This window comes from Cavia porcellus, unplaced genomic scaffold (genome assembly GCF_034190915.1).
Source record: "Cavia porcellus strain 051 isolate PalLab524CR breed Dunkin Hartley unplaced genomic scaffold, mCavPor4.1 scaffold_15, whole genome shotgun sequence".
Lineage (NCBI taxonomy): Eukaryota > Metazoa > Chordata > Mammalia > Rodentia > Caviidae > Cavia > Cavia porcellus.
Genome location: NW_026947498.1, coordinates 46,305,011 through 46,324,624, shown reverse-complemented (window position 1 = coordinate 46,324,624; position 19,614 = coordinate 46,305,011). Strand labels below are relative to the sequence as shown.

Here is a 19,614-nt window from a genome sequence, read left to right as displayed (position 1 = left end):
TATAATCCCAGCATTCATGAGACTGAGGCAGGATAATTGAAAGTTCCAGAGCCTGAATTACATAGCAAGACCCTGCTTAACAAATGAAAAACCAAAAAATACCAACCAGAAAATGAAAAGATAATATGCACAGAATGAGAGAAAATATTTGCAAATAATCTACCTAATAAAGAACTTGAATGCAGCATCTGTAAAGTTCTCTGACAAACCAATAAGAGAAAAGGTTATTAAGGAAGCCAAATAAAAAGATCAGTGGGAGATCTGAAAAGTTCTCCAAAGTAGGCACACAAATGACCAAAAAATACATAAAAGTGCTCAATATTATTTAAGTCATCAGGAAAATGCAAATCAAAACCACAAGTACCAATTCCCATACATTAGGAAGACTTAGTAATAATAATAATAATAATATTTAATAGCCCCAGGTAATAACAAAGCATTTAAAGGATATATAGAAGCTGTGGGGCCGGAGGTTTAGCTCAGCGGCATAAGCACCTGCCTTGCAAGCAGGCGGTTGTGAGTTCGATCCCCTGTACCGATAAAAAGGAAAAAGACGAAAAAAAAAAAAAAAAAAAAAAAAAAAGGGCTATGTAGAAGCTGAATGCCTGAAATGCAAAGTGGGAGTATAAAGCGAGCAGCTAAGTCTGGCTCTCCCTCACTTAAATATAGAGGTGCTACCTTAACAGTTTCCGCTGATACAACAAATACTAGAGATAGAACAAAATACCAAAGTAGCTTTAAAACAACAGAAATACATTTCTGCAGGCTGTACGTCTGGAAGCAGGGTTCTTCTACATGGTCAGGTTATGATTAGGGCCCCTTCTGGGTTGCAGATAGCTGTTTTCTTCTGGTATCTCTACATGGAGAAAAGAGGACTGGAAAGTTCTTATAAAGGCATTATTCTCACTAACGAATAAGCTCTTATAAAGGCATTAATCCCACTTATGAATGCTTCATCCTAATGACCTAATTACCCCCTAAAGGCCCTATCTCCCAATTTCATTACATGATGTTAGAATTTCAATATATGAATACACAAGAGGCCCACAAATATTCAATGATCTATTATTCCCGTATGTGATATATTTTTTGGCTTTTACCCATAGCTTCTTCCTCATAACTCCCTTTCCAGGGCAAATGACAGAAACTAGAATTTCTTTTCCTCAAAATGGGTTACAAATCTTTCATCTCTTGCCTTTCTGTCTCAGAATTAGAAATAAACAAATTCTTTGATCTTGTCTGATGATAGATCATAAGATCCTTGTTTCAGAATGCAACCTGCCCCATACCCTGGAGTAAGGAATGCTCTACAGAAAGGGCAAGAATAATGTGAACAAGCAGGCTTTACTGGGTTTCTCACTCAATCTGTTTGTTAATAGTAGTAGATTACACCCTTTTGTCCAATCACATTCCCACAATTGTCCTGCTTCAGTCACACTTACACAATGACATCTCCAAAAAACTCAAAAATGCTGGATACTAAGAGTTTCTGGATCGCTGAACTGTGAAGGACCCTGGAGGTTGCTGCACTCATAGAGGGCATGAAGTTCCCTGTGCACTGAGTTACTTGTGCAAACTGACTGAACAGAAGGAAGGAATTGTAGGAATGCTGATTCATAGCTGACTGATCAGAAGCACAGGCAAAACAACCTGATAAGAGTAATCCTGGCAACTGAGCCCTCAACCCGTTGCATCAGCACTGAATTATGGAATGTCCAGTTTGTGTTTGCTTCTACAGAGCTGCTTGCTTATTAGTGGAAAAAAATCCTCTCACATTTTGGGATTACAGAAATGACCTGTGTTGTGTATGTGGTAGGAGAATATGAGTTCGAGTTTGAGTTAGCTTTTTCTATTGAGCCCATATGACTCAGATATTCCACTAACAGGTACATACTCAAGAAAAATGAGAATATATCCAAACAAGTCTTATACACACATGTTTACTGCAGTATTATTTGTAATAATCAAGAAATGTAAACAATATATATGTTTCAGTTTTCATAAATAAAACTGCATAAAAAATCGTGGTATATCCATGCAGCAAAATACTACCTGTCAATTAAAAAAAAACAAATGCTGTGTTTGTTATGCAGTAACTTCCCAGCTCCAGAAACCATTAATTTCCCTTCTGCATCTATGGATTTGCCTATTCTGTGCATTTCAATAGACATGGAATCACACAATAGGTAATCGTATATATTTCACTCAGCATAATGTTTTCAAGGTCTGTTTCAAGCATAATGTTTCCGAAAACATTACAAGGAAGGACTGGTAATGCCATCAAGAATGAAACGATACTGCTGTAGTTTGGATTTGGAATGTCCCCCAAAAGCCAATGTGTTAATGGGTTTGGCCTCCAGCCTGTGGCACTACTAGGATGTAGTGGAGTCTTTACAAGGTGGGGCTAGTGGAAGGAAGTTGGGTAAATGCAGATGGGCCCTTAAAGGAGGTCCAGGAGCTCCAACCCCTTTCTCCTTTGTTCTGGGCCTGAGGTGAACTGGCTTTACCTGCCACAAGTTCCCACTATGATGCACTACTGCCTCACCAAAGGCTCAGAAGCAAGGCCCAATCCACCATGGACTGAAACCTTCCAAAATAAACCTCTCCTGTTTTTGAGTTGGTTACCTCAGGTTTTTTGTACCAGGAATGCAAACTGAACTAACATGGAGAGGGACTTAGACATAGTAAATGAGGATATTTACCCAAAAGGAAATGATCAAAGGCAGTTTATTATTTATTGGGTTACAAAAAGAGAAAAAGCTTTTTGGTTCTATATTAAAGGGAAAGAAAATAAAGACATTTATTATCCATTCATTCATTCCACATTCATGTTACTTAACACTATGTATGACATAGACTCCAATTTTAAAGGTCTGGTAAGAAATGTAAGTAGTAGGGCTGGAGATTTAGCTCAGTGGCATAAGTGCCTGTCTGGCAAGCACAAGGTTGTGAGTTCAATCCCCGCACCGCAAAAAAAAAAAAAAAAAAGAAAAGAAAAGAAATGTAAGTAGTACCGAGTAATTAGATGTGAGCTATAACAGGGATATATACAAGAGTGCTCAGGGACCTTAAAGTGGTGCATTCATTTTGTATAAAGGGAAAAGAAGGCTTCTAGTAGGCAACAATTAGCTTGAAGTCTGAATAGACTCTTAGCAAGTAGAGAATTGTACCCACTGGCACAAAGAAAAGAAATGAAAATAAGATATGGTCATAGAATTAAATTTCTGTTGAAAATGAGTACATTAGATTGTATGCAATACCCTTGGCTTCCCATTTGCACTGACTCCATGTCATGCAGAAAAACCTCAACCTGTTACTGGTATGCTATTAGAGAACCCACAATATGTAGAAAAGATTGTGTTAGGTGTGTCTAAAGTCATATTTGGAGAGACCTTAGCAATAATAACACTGAGAACAATCAGACAACTAATAAAATAAAGAGATCAAAGCTCTTGAGAAATAAATTTCATGAAACCCATTACTATATAACTGCCTGATAAATTTATTTTATAACAATATAGGATTGTGGAAATATGTCTCCATTTGCTAACGTAAATAGAAAAATTTCATTTTATCCTAAATTTCAGAAATGGAGGTATAAATGTATAATATGCTACCTAACTCCTTTTGCCTAGGCTAAAATCGGCTAATAGAACCATTGTGAACAAAAGCAAGTGATACATATATAACCAAGTAGAAAATGAGCATTTTAATTGTGCTCTAAGCTTTACCAGAAGACATTCCAATCTCCATCTCTTCATCCCTGAAAAGAGCTACTCAGCTAACCTTACTAACAGAATGTCACTGTCACTGGCCATCTTTTAAATTTGGCTCCAAATTTGTTGGGCAACATGGAGAAAAAACTAACATGCATTGTTTGATGCTTCTATCTACAAAAGGGGCATAAACAGTTATGTTATCTATTTCCTTGCATGAGATCACTGGAGAACAATGAAGGTAACTGTTAGGGCAAAGCATTTGAGACCTGTACCCCAAAAAGTGAATCATAAACCCAGTAAAATATTTACTTGCATATGAAGATAATATTTAGAATCAGAGACTTTTACTTTTACTATCACTGTAAGGGTTGATTAGTAATTCTTCCCAGATTACCTTAAATTCCTCAAAAAGTGGCAAGGAGTACTGACGATACTGTAGTAATGTATACTTGCCACTTTACTCAGTGCCAAACCAAAGACATGTGTGTGTTTACCTTGAAAGCTCATAATGATAGGAAGACTTATTTGAGAAATGAAATACTTCATCTCTAAAAGCTCACAGAACCCTGTTTTTATTGCATTAATCTTGCCAAGAGAATTCTGAATGTGTTTGCATTCTATCAGTCCATAGCATGAGTCAGTCTGTCCCAAACTGGTTTTCTAACCAGAAAACTGAGAAGCTTGATGACACATTTAGGTAAACATACTCACTGGATGAAGTATTTAAATTTTTAGAGCCTTTTAATCCTTTTTAAGCCTTTGAAACTCACACAGGTTTTTAGACTAGATGTAAGTTCATATGAGTGAAAGAGTAGAAATTATATATAAATCAACCCTATTAAGAATTCCATAGGTTCTGGATAGCTAAGAATACCTAACATTTGAAAGAGAAATGAGGGTAAACTGACCTGAAACTAAAGCATTCAACTATCAAGTAATCAGCCTGATTCTTAATTAAAAGTATAGCCCATAATATGCTTCTTGCCCAAAGAAATGAAATTTCTCACTCAGCGTGTTTAGATGATGACAGCCTTTGTTGACAATGATAAATGAGCTCAGAGTGTGAACAGTTTGCTCTAGTAAGAACAGGAAAGGCACTGTATAGGAAGAGTCTCATCATCTACTCTCCAGGCAATCTGAGAATTCAGTTGAATGCAAATGAAATAAAAATATATGCTTCAGACATCTAAATGAACTAGAACTTATCGTAAGTTAGTAACAGTTAATGAAAATTTGCAGTGTAATGGATTTTTCAATCTCTACAGAGGAAAGTCATGACATATGGATATAAAGTATATAAATTCTTTTTTAACACTCTAGTATTAGCCATATTACTACTTCATTATATAAAGAAGATGCTTGGTGGTTACTTTGGTGTTTTTTGTTTTTGCTTTTGCCTTTTTTGGTGGTGGAACTAAGCTACATCTCCACTTGCTTTGAGACAAAGACTTGCTAGGTCACTAACTTGTCCAAGCTGTACTCAAACTTGCCAAAACTTGCCATCCTTCTGTCAGATGTGTATCACCATGTCTGGCTGCCCTAGAATTTGTGCTCACCTAACAGAAATCTTGCCCCTGCCATGAATAATTCTGCTCCAAAATTTGACATTTCACTATTCTGTTATCATTGGGGAGAAGGGTATAACAAATAATTATGGTATATCTCAGTAGCTCTAAAACTTTTTCTTTTTATTGTTTGTTTTTGCAGTACTGAGAATGAACTCATAACCTTTGTGTACACTAGGCAAGTGTTCTATAACAGAGCTATTTATCTCTAGCCCTCTAAAACCTTTCAGTTACATGATTTTCCCTACCCCAACCACCCTCTTCCTGCTGTAAGGGTTCTGGATGTTCCCCCATGAATATATAAAACACACATAGTAATGTGCATATATATGCACACATAAAGTAAAACTCAGGTTTATTTTTAAGTGGCACCACCAAATCAAATTTTAGCTCAGAGTGCCACTGTTCCACTCTATGATGTTTAATCAGAAGAGGAATTAATTTTATGAGAAAGCAACTTGAAATAGGTGGCTCTCTTTGTAGTTTTTTTACTCATATCCCTGCCTCCTGCCCACAAATTATAAAATTTTAACCATTACTTGTTTTAGAAATGCTGCCTTAGAACATTTGGTTCTTAAAATTTTCCTATTAAGCATTTGTAATAGTCTATTCCTTGTAATTAAAAAAGAAATATAAGGTGACTAATCTCTAAATTACAAAGAACTGCAGTCAAAATAATCTCACACAGACTTTTAATCAAATCCTTGAGGCAAATCATGAACTCCATTAAGAGAAAACCAACAAACATATACACATCTATTTCATGATTTTTTTTAGAAATGGAAGATTGTTTTGTATATTTTACATAAAACAACACAAATATCTCTTGTAAATAACGACAAAAATAATAGTTACATTTTACTGAATGCTTAATGTCAAACACTGCTAGCACCTGAGATGGATTATCTCATTTAATCCTCATAATAATCTTTTAAAGTAGGTACTATTATTGTCCACATTTGGATAATCATACTAAAGCTCAAAGACACTAAGTAACTTTCCCAAGGTTACACTACTAGTAATGTCAGAGGTGAAGTTGGTCTAACTCTCATATCTGAACTTCTAATCGTTCTATGCCAGGAGATTCCAAACCTAACTGATCATTAAAGTTTGTCATGGGAGATATTTAAAAGCACAGATTTTTGGGTCTAATCCTAAAAATACTGAATCAGATATCTAAATGTGGCATCTGGAGGTAGGAACACAATGGCATCTGAAATATGGTTCAAATGTTCTTTCAAGATGCCAACAGAACACGAGCAAAGCCAGTTGTCATAGTTGTCTAAGTCAAATCATCTGCCTTGAATAGAAAATAGCATCTCTTTTTCCACATAGCCCTCTTCTCACTATATAGCAATCAGAAAGGACTTGTTTGCTGAAAGGCCAAATTAGGTCATGGTCATACTGCATCAGCAGTTAGCACCAAGATATCCTTTGCTATGGAAGATGAAAGTGATACAGTGCAGCAAATCTGCTGACTCAGAACTGCTGAGTCAGAACCTCAATGGAAAAGAAAGCACAAAAGGATGTGAGGGAGCTTTGATTCTTGGCCATAATCATTGTATGTCTACATCAAAATTTGTTAATATTCAATAAGAAATTTTAGCTCCTAAAAAAGTCACTTATTGTCAAGTTCATTTATTCACTCATTTCAAAATACTGTCACTACACCATACCACATACATGACTCCCACTCTCATATGAAGGAAAACACTGAGGTGGTAAAAAAAATGATGTCATCACTAATGGAGTTCAGGAAGAGCACCATGGAAAAGGTAATACTTGAACTACATCTTAAAAGAAAGGCACAATTCACACAGGAAGAAGAAGACAAAAAGAGGGAGACAGAGAAACAAAGCATTATAGGTGGATTTAACTGAATAAGGGAAGGAAATTAGGGCAAAAAAGAAATTAAATTCAAGAAATAGTAGGGCTATGCTTTGGATTAAGAACAGGGAATATGAAAGCTTTGGTTACCAAGTTAGATTCAGAGAACAAAGAACTGTGAATGTGAAATTAATGGGGTTAATAAGTAGTTAAGATGCATTTCAGTAGCATAAAGAAAATGTGACAAAGTAACAAAGTACAAAATGTTGGAAGATCAGAATTGAAGGACTATTTCCACTATGTATCTGTTTGGATAAAGTCTAAAATCATAAAAATGAGTCCCCAGAATGACTTATTTAGACTTACATACATTCTAATTATTTCAAGAAGTTACAGATGATCCAAAAATACTTAAGCAAATTTAAATAAACTTAACAGAGCTCATCATAAGATCAGAGTTGTCTTCATTTGTAAAGATCAGTGCAGAAACCCTATGTTATCTCTTGTTACAGTGCATGGGCTTGGGGATAGGGTTAGGGAAAAGTGTCTGAAAGATACCTTGCTTCCAAATTGGACATGCTTATCTATTTCTTCTACGCATATTTCATTGATCTAACTAACTCCCATAGTTACACCTCAGTTCAGGAAAAGCTAGAACTATCTGGTTGGGAAGCTGTATAACCAGGAAGAAAGAGACAACTGATGTTTTGAGGATAACTCTAGCTACAACCTAGCAAACCACTTGTCTTAGTCACTTTCTTGTCTCTGAGTTACAATACCTTACACTCACAACTTAAAAGAGGTATTTATTTTGGCTCATAGTTTGTAGAGGATTAGGTCTATAGTCTGCTGGCTCCAAGGCACAGCAGCATGGCAGATGGGCACAGTACAGGAAAAGTATCTCATGCCGGTGAGCAGAAAGCAGAAAATGAAGGGAGAAGCTGGAAAAGAAGACAAACCTTTAGAGGTCACTTCCCCAGTGACCCCTCTCTTCTGACCAGACCCCACTTCTAAAGGCGAGTCATCTCTAAGTTACCATAAATCAATTAACCTTCCAAAAGTCCCACCAGTGAGCACATGAGGCCCTCAGGAGACATCTAGATATCAACCATAATTTCACTTAACCTTTCTGTGTCCACATGTTCATTACCTATATTTTAGGGCAGGAAGTGGGGAATAAGCTATGAAAGAAGGTAGAAGAGACACAATTTAGACTCTAGGAAGAGACTTTGGAGAGGCTATTTTTTTAGAAGGAAAAATGTTTCAAGGAATGCACAGACAGTCAATTATGTTAAAAGGTACATATATAAAAAAGAAGAGGATAAAACCAGAGTGAAGCCTATTGGATATGATGATGAAGTCACCATTATGTACCTCTGAGCGAACAATTTCATCAGGATGGTAGGCAATGACACCAGACTTTAACCCAAAGAAGGTAATCAAGAGGTAGGCCCGTAAATGTGGTAATACCCTTTCAAAAAGTTTGCCAGGGGTTGGGAAAGAAATAAAAAGCTGTAGACATGGTAAAAACAGAAAACAGAGCCAACTAGGACTAAAGATGATAGAACAAGAAATGAAAATTGAGCTGACTCCTGCAGAAAATAAGTGGGCATGGAGGCAATGAGGAGTTAGTTGATGCAGTGATGGGGAGGTAAAATAGGCAGGAATCTAAGGTTAATTGAGAAGAGACAGTCATAAAGAAAAATTTAGAAATACAAAAGAAAAGGAAACTTTAAGGTTTGCTAGGTTTGATAGTAAGATATCAAACTAACAAAAATCAATGTTTAAAAGGCTCTGTGATCTCAATGCCAATGTTACAATTTATAATAGCTAAATCTTGGAAACAGTTCATATGTACATCAACAGATAAATGGGTAAAGAAAATATATTTGTACCCAATGGAAGACTATGTCATAAAGAATGACAAACTTGCTGGACATGGTGGCACACAGCTGTTACACGGAAGAGGGGGTGCTGAGGAAAGAGGATTGCTATGAGTTCGAGGCCAGCATGAGCAAGACCCTGTGTCAAACAAACAAACAAACAAACACAACAACAAAGCAATAACTTAAGGCATTCACAGGTAAATGAATGAACTTTGTGACCACAATAGTAAGTGAAATAAATCAGATGCCCAAATTTAAATACTGATTTTCCTTATATGAGAAATCCAAAATTTAAATAAAGAGCAAAATAATAGATTATAGGAAGTGGAAGTAGGAAGATGTTTTTCAAATGGGAAAGGGGATATAGAGAGGAGGAGGAGGGAGAGGAAGGAATGGGGATAGAGTAAAAAGGAACTGAAGAAAAAATTGGAAACAGCTTTTATAGACAGGAAGGAGACCAAGACTTGGAGGGGACAGAGAGGTACCAGAGAGGAAGGGGACCAAAAATAATTTTAAAAACTCCGATGTGTTATATATATGTATCACTCCCCATGATAAACGTAATCATTATGTACTGGAAGCACATACTACTAACAAAAAAATTCCAGTGCTAAAAACACTGTCTTGATAGAATTCAACTTAGCTATCCAGTATCTACAGATAACAAATCATTGTAATACTTAAGACTTAGTCACTGGATCAAAATGATAGTTTTAGATATAGTTTGAATTACTAGCCACCACACTATTTTCCTCTTAGAATGGGCTGACAACTAGATAATGATAACTGGTGCTTTAGAAAAACTTCTTTAGGAATGTCAGCACATCAACATGTGATAGAATTACACAAATTTTACCAGGCCATCTGTACTACTTATAGTAATTATAAATACTTGATTGGAAAGCACTATTGTTGTTTCCCTACTGAAAGATCTATCCTAAGATCAGGAACAAAAATACTGAGAAATGATGGACATAACAAAACAAGCACATTCTTATGGTGAAATAGTTTGGTCCGTTGCCCTTCAGACCTTTGTTTACAATGAGAATAAAAACTACACACTTATCATTAAGAACAACAATAACAAAAACATTCACCACACTCACTGTTGCCAGCAAGGTAAAGTGCTTTTCTGAAAGCTGGGCAGCTGAAAAAATGGTAAGCAGATTAAGGCCCAATCAGATTCTAAAGGAGGAGTATTTGTTTGGAAAAACAAGATGCCTATCTCAACAGTTACTTTCCCTGGCCAACAATCTTGCTTAACTCAATTAGCTTGGACTTGTTTCTATTACTTGAAGTCATACTTTTCTATTACCAAATGAAGTGTTTTTCATTTAGGACAAATTATTGTAAGTAAATGAGGGAACAGGGATGATGATTTTATCATTATTTTAGCTTGGGGAATAAAAGAAAAGAGATTAGTTGTTTTTTGTGCAAAATATCTTAAAACAGAAACACTCTTTGTTGGGGTCACTGACCCAACCAATCCAGGGCCTCATCTCTCACGGTGGATGCAAAGAGAATGGAAGACATAAGCAAACTTTGAATTCAACTGTAAATCAAATTTCTTCTAAACCTAGTTTTTAGCACACCCAGTCAGTATACTTAATATGTGTACATGTACCTAATCTCATGTGTATACATATGTACACATACACACGGTGTTTACTATATGTTTAAAGAAACTGTCACATACAGTTTAAAGAAACTGTGACATAGAACTTCAAATGGGCAGAATAGGGAACTGAACTCAGCTGTATAACTATTTGCTTGTATCCTTCATCATGAGGTGATACTGCTCTTTGACAAAGTACTTCTTTCAGGCTTCTGATTCTAGCAGTCTTAAGTTTGGGTAAGCATGAATGTGTTTGCCCTGCCATAATGCTTATGATTTTATAGATTTTAATCAAATTCACTATCCACTTTTATCTTTCCAATTTACAGTGTAAATCTTAGATATCTTCACACAGATGTCACATCAATCCTGGTCTGTTTGCCCTAATGTGAAACCTTCCAAATTCCATGAATCCTTTTTCAGGACAGGTAATTAGAATAGTAAAAAATATAACATGTGGACACTACCCATTTTTTATCACAAAAAGAACAAGCTAGTGATTTAGTGTGAAGCTCTTCCTGACAAGCACTTTGTTAACCTTCTTAGCTATCCAGTGTCTACAGATAACAAATTATTGTAATATTTAAGATTTAGTCATTGGATCAAAATGACAGTTTTAGATATAGTTTGAATTACTAGCCACCACACTATTTTTCATCTTAGAATGGGCTGACAACTAGATAATAATTATTGATGGATTAGAATAACTTCTTTAGGAATGACAGCACATCAATATGCGATGGAATTACCCAAAGCATTTTCTTTACCTACTCTATGTTCACTTACGGAACTGCATCTGAGATTGATTCTCATTTCAAAAGAAAGGAGAAGGAAAGGAGGAAGACAGGAAGGCAGGAAGGCAGGAAGACAGGAAGGGAGGAAGGAAGAAACAAGGGAGAGAGGGAGGGAGAGGAAAAAAGAAAATGAGTATCAGTAGAACATTTGCTCAATTCAGTTAAACAAATATCTATGGAATACCTACTCTTTTCTAGGTCCTGGATGTGTCTAGCTGTAGCCAGACTGTGGCCTCCCAATTCTATATTGTGTATTTTATATGTGGCCCACGGTAATTACTCTTCACTCACAAAAAGGGGACAAAAAAAAAAAAAAAAAAAAAGGTGGGCCATGAGTTAGTCACAGTTGAACCTAGACTTCTGGTTGTCAAACCCCATACACACACACACACACACACACACACTCACACACACACACACACCTGTATGGTATAAAAAATATATTGATATTATGAGTCAATTATAATAAGTGTTTTTTATAAAAGTCTAATATCATAAATGTAGCCATTATTTAGGAAACCAGTAAGGACAATCAAATCACTTAATTACTTTTTTGCTGAAAAATAAAATGCAGTTGGCAGAATGATTTTTTTTTTTTTTTTTTTTTTGGTGCTGGGGATCGAACTCACAACCTTGCGCTCGCCAGGCAGGCACTTTTGCTGCTGAGCTAAATCCTCATCTGCAGGATAGTTCTTATAAAACTTCATTTAATACTGGCAGACAGATAATAGGAAATTAATGAAAAAGCCACATTGTTCTTTATTTGTTGACATCATTATTATGATCAACATATACTTTTTGTGCCTACTACATGTAGAACATTATACTGAGCTTTGCTATGATCAAGACATGTAGCACTACTTATACAAAAACAAATACAAAAACCCTGTGTAAGACTGTTAAGCTTGTTGGAATCTGTGCTATTTATCAACAAGATAATGCAGAGAAAAATACCTTATCCCTTAGGTACATCCTCTCCAGATTTAACAAAGGGAAAAATCACTTGGCTGAGAACCTAGTTACACAAATTGTTTATGTTATAAGCTCTGTTTGACTACTAAGCTTTAGAATACACATTGCTTATATTTAAGCAGCATAAATTGTAGTATCACTGTCAGCACAAATCATGGGTCTTGATGTATGGTAAAGCTTTTCTGACCAACATCTGGCTAATAGCCAAACATGAGTACATAATTTAAAACACTCAATTGGTTTCATTTTGAGGCATTTGTTTAGTGTTTAATGGCTTCTCTAAGGACAGGAAAATTACAAAAGTGCATTGTTTTGACATGAGCTAAAATGAGTCATTGCTCGTCACTACATTTTTGAGGATTTGGTGTTAATCTTCTGAGACAATAAGCCATAAACATTTGAAACAAATATCAGTTTTTCCAAACAGTTTAGTAAAACCAGGCTGCTCTTCTGATTGGAGCATTAAGATGGTATCCCTAAATGAAAGCATTATTTAGCCATTTTGTTTTTCAAACAGCACCTTCACATAGTATTCCACCTAGCATTCTCTGCTTGTTTTCATAATGGTCAACAAGAACCAAAGCAAGCTGTGTGTGGTGGTGCATGCCTATAATCCCAGCACTTTAGAGGAGCCTGGAGGATCACTGCAAGCTCTACACCAGCCTGCGCTACAAATGAGCACGATGGCCAGTCTGAAGTGCATAACTAGACTCTGTCTCAGAATGACAAAAAACAAACAAACAAAAAAAGAACAAAAGCAGATTGGCCTGAGTTTCAACCCTTGGATGGTCTGGGGTGTAGACCATACTACCTCCACACCCTACTCCTTCAGGCACACTCAGTCTCGCCTAGGGTTTGTTGGCCAATTTCATTTTTCCCTTAGACTAGTGGTCCTAAAACTTTGCTACATATTAGAATCATCAAAGGAGCTTTTAAAAATCTGGACTTCTCAGACCGCAGAGATGGAGTCAGAATTTCTGAGATTTAAAAGCATCAGTAGTAATAAAAGCTCTCTGGGCAATTCCAATTAGCTGCACATTTTCAGTACTGGTGCTTTAGACTTGCTTGGAAGAGCAAAAGGAGGCAGAGTTAGGCAAAAATCAGCACATTCAATACTTCATGGAAATTGCGGTGAATATTAAGTGTGGGGAAAAAAGGTTGTACTGAATAACTTTTAGGAATTATGGCTTATTTGTTACATAGGATTAAAAACAAGGATTCTGGAGCCAAACTTCCTGGGTTTGAATCCTCATTATTTATGACTGCCTAGACACTTAATTGCTTCATCAATGAATTAATAGTATAAAAATTAAAAAGAATTAGTTAATAGCAATATAAATTGAGAATAGTGCTTTACATACCATAAGACCAGGTATGTGCTATTCATTATTCATATTTTATCCATATATTAATGCAAAGAGTTAATGTACTGTCTCAAACTGAAATCAAATGGTTTTGATTTCCAGAATTTAGTCATCATGAATTTTAAGAATGACATCATCACTGAATATGTAAAATTTTTATATACTTATTGTAATTATTGAATATCTCCTATGTATGAAACATCATTCTAGACAGGTTAAATAGCTTCTCAGAATGCTTTAATGTACCTCTTTATTTCTTCCTAAAATTCTGACAAGTTGGTTCTGACTTTAGAATATAAGGTTTCACAGATCCATTAAACAAGAACATTACAGACAGCATTTAGGAATGTATTAAGAGCTGACAAACTGAATATAGTACTAAACTGTATTCTAAGAAAATAAAGCCTATAATTTGATAAACACAACAATTCTATAAAGAAGGCACTCTCAGCATTTCCAGTTTATAGATGAGGAAATAGAGGCACAGAGATCGTACAACTGGTACATAGCAAACTTGAGATGCAAATCAAGGGACTCTGGGTCATCACCGTGGGAGTTAACATGCACTAAAGAAAGATGCTCCGATGGGGGACTATGGGGGACTTTCAACCAAGAAGCAGGTAGGAGTCCAAGAAGTCCATCACTAACAGTTTCAGGAAGAATATACATTATGTTTGAGTCCACATACTTTGTCTCAAAATTGTTTAAGAAGGGGTTATGAAACTGTTAAGAAAAAGCAGCAACAGTAATCACAACTACCATACATATTCACAAAACACTAAAATCCACAGAAAGTTATTATTATACAATCAGTACAATTCTTGGAAAACTTTTTAAAAAGAATTAGGTGGAACATTTCCAAGATAATCTAAAAGATGTGATTTCCACTTTTAATTCTAGTGTATTAGTGGTACTCATTATGGCTAAAAGGATGCATCATCATAAGAAATGATCAAAACACCCACAATGTATTTTAGCTTGGTTTTGAAACCAGAAATCTGCTTTTGAAAAGTATAAACAGATACTCTGTTTGAAATAAAATTGAGAGATTCTTTATAGGACACAAAATAAAGATCAACATCAGAAATTACTTTCTTTTAAAAGATATTTTTGGATGAAAAGTAACGAGTTCTCAGTTTAAACCTCTAAAAATGCACACATAAAAATCCGTATTTAATATATCAAAGTACATTCACTATAGAGCTCTGTAAGATCCGAAACCAAGAGTGACTACCTTCTTTCAGTACGCATGTTCAGATTTTCTCAGGTGATGTGAAATAGCAGAAGTCTGACTTATACTAATAATTATTTAACAAAAGTACTTTGAGATGTACCTAAACGTCTATGAGAACATTAGACTCAGTGGTCATGGAACATATCTTACTTAATTGTACTTGCTTCTGGTATTTTTGACTCACAGTTCACACACATTGAAAAAAAATAAGCAATAGAAAACTGTTCAGATGATGTGGAAAACATAGATACATTTCAATGTGTAATTGTGTATTTCAAAAGACCAGATGGATTACAAGATTATCTAAAAAAAAAAAATCTGGATAGAAATCTGTCATTGCAAAAGAAAAATTTTATTTAGCTGATCAGAAGTTTTTATTTAGAGAAGAAGAGAATAAGACTGGACATAAAGAATCAGGTAGTCCCCCTAACATTGTTTCATTTTATGTAGTATAATACATTTGAAAAATCTTTCATTCCACGTATCTACTGAAATAGAACATGCTTCTAAAAATAATTTACCTGCAATACAGAAATGCATCTTTTTGCTAAGAACTTTTAAAATGTTTCAAAATATGCAATAAAAGGTGTCACTCTCAAGCTACTAAATTTAAACAAAGCCTTCTTTTGAATGTTTCTTTCCATTTTGAGTATTATTTATTTAATACACTTTTATTTTAAAGAGGAAAAAATAACAAAAACAACAAGAAAACAAATCAAAAAAAAAAAACAACAGCAACAAAAGCAAGACAACAACAAAGAACAATAGCTATATAGGTTTTCAAAGCAAGATGATAAGAAATTTAACAATTCCTATGGTTGTTTTATTACATACTGTTATCTCCAAAACAGTTGCTCAGGTTACCAGACACAAAAATAAAACAAAACAGCAAAATATTAGATTTCAAAAACAAGACAGAAGGAAGTCCCTTATAGTTGTTATAATGCATATTGTTATCCTCCAAATAGATGCTCAGACTATCAGCTTTAGGCCTGCAAAGTCAATCAAACAATACAAGCATTGTTATTTTTGTTTACTTCAGTTGCTATCACCTCAGCCCAACTTGCCTCCAATTAGCCCACTGTTGATGGAGAGAGTAGTGCTGCTCCTCTGGTCTCCACCCCGTACACTGACTGGCTTGGCTTGTGGAAAAGTGTGATTTGGCTTCTTGATTTGAATATAATTTAGGTAAGGACATATAGAAATATATTTTGACAACTAAAGAAATTTAAAAAACAAAAAGCAAAGTACTGGACATGGTTGCTTGCTTAAGTTTGACACATCGTGGGGATATCTTACAAATGATCTCCCTAAAAGACATATCACTCATCCTACACATATCTTTCTGGGCAAAATTAAATAAAACAAAGTGACAGGGCCAGGGATTTAGCACAATGGTGTAAGCATCTGCCTGGAAAGTGTGAGGTCCTGAGTTCAATTCCTAGTACTGGAAAGAAAGAAAATGATCTGACAGGAAATGGAAAACTAAAGTAATCAGTTCAGAATCATACTGTTTCCCATTAATCTCAGAAACACAACTTTGGTTTTCTATTTTTAGTATTCCAGATTTCCCCTCAAAAACATATCACCTCAGAATTCCACCAACATGCATCACATTTTCTTGGCAATAATACCAATGCTTACACAATACAGGATACTTATGATCTGAAAAGGCAATTTTTCTTTTCTTTAAAGGGTCAGTTAGTAAATATTTTAGTTTGTATGAGCCAGATACTCTTTATTGTAGCTATTCAACTCTGTTGCTGTAACAGGAAAGCAATCACAAATAATGTGTAAATAAATGGGTATGACTATTCCAATAAAATTTTATGTCTGGATTCTAAAATTTGTATTTCATATAATGTTTATATACATGAAATAATCTTTTGATTTTTTTCCGTCCAAAATGTAAAAACTATTTTTAGCTTGTAGCCCATATTTGGCAGTAGACTAAAGCTGAGAGTGGTGGCACATGCTTGTAATCCAAGCACTTGGAAGGCTAAGGCAAGAGGATCTTCAGTTTGAAGCCAGTCTGGGTTATGGAATAAGTTCAAGGGCAGCCTACACTACTTAATGAGGCACTTTCTCCTGCATTCCCCCAAACTGACAGTGACATGGCTAAAGTTATGCTTCCTGACAGAAGAGACTTGACATGCCTCATACAGGTAAATGTAAACAAAAATTTATGGCTACAAGTAAAATATTTATTTTTAAAGCAAGAGACTAAACATTAAAAAAAGAATCACACCACTTATGAAGATCATAAAAGAGAAGGAGATGGAGCACAGCAATTACACAGCACTTGTAATCTATAGCATCTGACATTTGTTTAAACACTATTGACATATACATATATATATAATTTTTACACAAAGCAAAACATAATTTGTTCTGAGAAGTTAAATCATGTACTATCTCTTTTCGCCAATATAATAATAGGCCATAATTAAATTTTGACACTTAAAAAACAGATTTCCTATTTATTAACCATGTATAACAGATAATTAGATATGGGATTCAACTCCCTTTTGTATATACTGATTTTTTTATTCAGAAAATTATTCTTTTTAAAGTACCTCACTGTGCTTTCAATTTGTTATAAAGTAAACACTGATTATAAGTGTACTGCAGAGCAAAAATATTAAACCCTTGTTCCTAAGTACCCTGTGAATCTTGAGCACAACAGAGCAAGGGCTTAATTGCTACATCAACAAATGAATCATAAATTAGAATTATGCAGAACTATTAAATAAAAAGCAGTCTTGAAGAGAGTATTTGGTAGCTATTCCTCCACTCTCAGCTCATCAAAGTGATTGTTTAAGAGTTCTCCTTTTGGCTTTCACAACTTGAACAAAGGATCTTATTTCTTGACAAGTTTCTATCTGTATGGTGTCTCAAGAGTTTTAAGCAATTGTCATTCATGAAGACAAACAAGCAGAACTAAAAAAAAAAAAAAAAAAAATATATATATATATATATATATATATATATATATATAAATAAACAGAAACGCTGTACTAATGGGGCATACAGAATTTCTAAAGTAAAACAGTCCCTCCATGGAAGATCATACCAATTAAGTGGCTAACATTAAGGCAACAAATTTTCCTTTGCCTTGTTAGTGCCATATGTCTGTCATCTTCCTCCTATAGTTTCCATTCACTATTTCAAACATATGTTGCCACTTATTTGCCAGGAAAAAGATCTCTGACCTTCCCTCTTGATGTATGATGAAATGGCAGACGGAATGGAGCCAGAGAGAGTACCATTAGCAGTTATTCACACTTCTGTTTTCTCTTAACTTCCTTTTCTTTAAAGTTTATTCCTCATGTGCTAAGAGGGATGTGTAATCATAAAAACATCCGTGACTCATGCTTTAGAATATGGACCCACAGTAATTCCTTGCAGAAGCAAATAGTTCCCTCTTACAGTGAGTTACATGCCTCCTTTACAAAGGCTATCTTTATGGCTCAGAGCTTGATCCACACAGGGAGGGAGTCCTTTGTCTAGTCCTCACCAATTATCAACACAATTTTCTCATCTAACAATCCCTGCTAGTTTTCCCAACATTTAACTAGTCTTTTAATGAGGTACCTATTTCTTGGATATGGGCTGCTGGGGGATTGCCTCAAATTAAGAGGAGAAAAATAAAAAGCAATAGAGAAGTCAGGTGTTTCCACCAAAGATGAAAGAGATTTTTTTTCTTTTTTTCTTTTTATCGGTACCAGGAATCGAACTCACAAGAGTGAGTGCAGAAGCAACTAAAATGATATAGCCTTTAAAAGCATAAAAAATAACAATAATGATAAAAACAAAAGAAGGTAACGGCTACAATGGAAAGAAAGGAACAGCAAACCAGGACACAAAACTGAAGGGGTCAGCAAATCTTTGGGCAGATCTGGCAGGAATCTATCACAGATAAACACATGTGGTAGAATTTCACCTAATTACCTTCTCTCATACTTTTTCAAATGTACAACTTTTTCCTCTGCACAGAAAAAGGCACTTTATTTATACACTTGTGTAATTCACTTAGTTTTTAACTAATCTATCTCTATATTAATACCTCTCCAAACAACTGGTAGTAAATTTCTAAAAGCAGGAATGTGTTTAACAAAAGGAACTGAATTTATTGAACCTTGTTACATGCTAGTTCCACATTAACTAGCTTTCTTCCCCTACAATTTATCTCATTCAACTTGATAAATAAATAGTGAATGTTGCTCAGCTTCAGTAAGAAAACTGTAAAGCAAGTAATGGAAATATTCATGGATTCAGAAGACAGAACTGGGTTTTTTTAATCTTCAAAGTTATAGGGGTAAAATTTAATTATATTTTAAAATATCTCATTTCATAAGATGATGCTAGTGTAGAAAAAATTCTGTCAGCATGGAAATATATTTCTATGTAAAAAAAATCATTTCCCTATACAGCATAAATGACTATAGAAATTAAAGCAATTGAAGATAACTTTATAAAGGCAGTGAATTCTGATAACTTACACTAGAAGAATTAGATATCTGCTTTTATCAAACAACATAATTCTTAGATGTTTATACTTTTTTAGGATATCTATACTACGATAGAAAAATACATTAAAAATTCATACCTTAAAGAACTAAGATCTAGTCTTAGATC

The 19,614-nt window shown here is 34.9% G+C and overlaps 2 protein-coding genes and 1 long non-coding RNA gene across 8 annotated transcripts in view; 1 reads left to right on the top strand and 2 right to left on the bottom strand.

Annotated features, from left to right (window-relative positions):
• Window positions 1–17,928, bottom strand: part of LOC134470478 (uncharacterized) — a 56,133-nt gene extending 38,205 nt beyond the window's left edge. The window contains exon 1 of the long non-coding RNA XR_010039403.1: window positions 756–17,928. This is a non-coding gene — a long non-coding RNA (uncharacterized LOC134470478). The remainder of the gene's footprint in view (window positions 1–755) is intronic.
• Window positions 1–19,614, bottom strand: part of Cmss1 (cms1 ribosomal small subunit homolog) — a 341,586-nt gene that overhangs the window by 255,496 nt on the left and 66,476 nt on the right. The window lies entirely within an intron of this gene.
• Window positions 1–19,614, top strand: part of Filip1l (filamin A interacting protein 1 like) — a 243,707-nt gene that overhangs the window by 185,913 nt on the left and 38,180 nt on the right. The gene's annotated exons all lie outside the window — the stretch shown is intronic.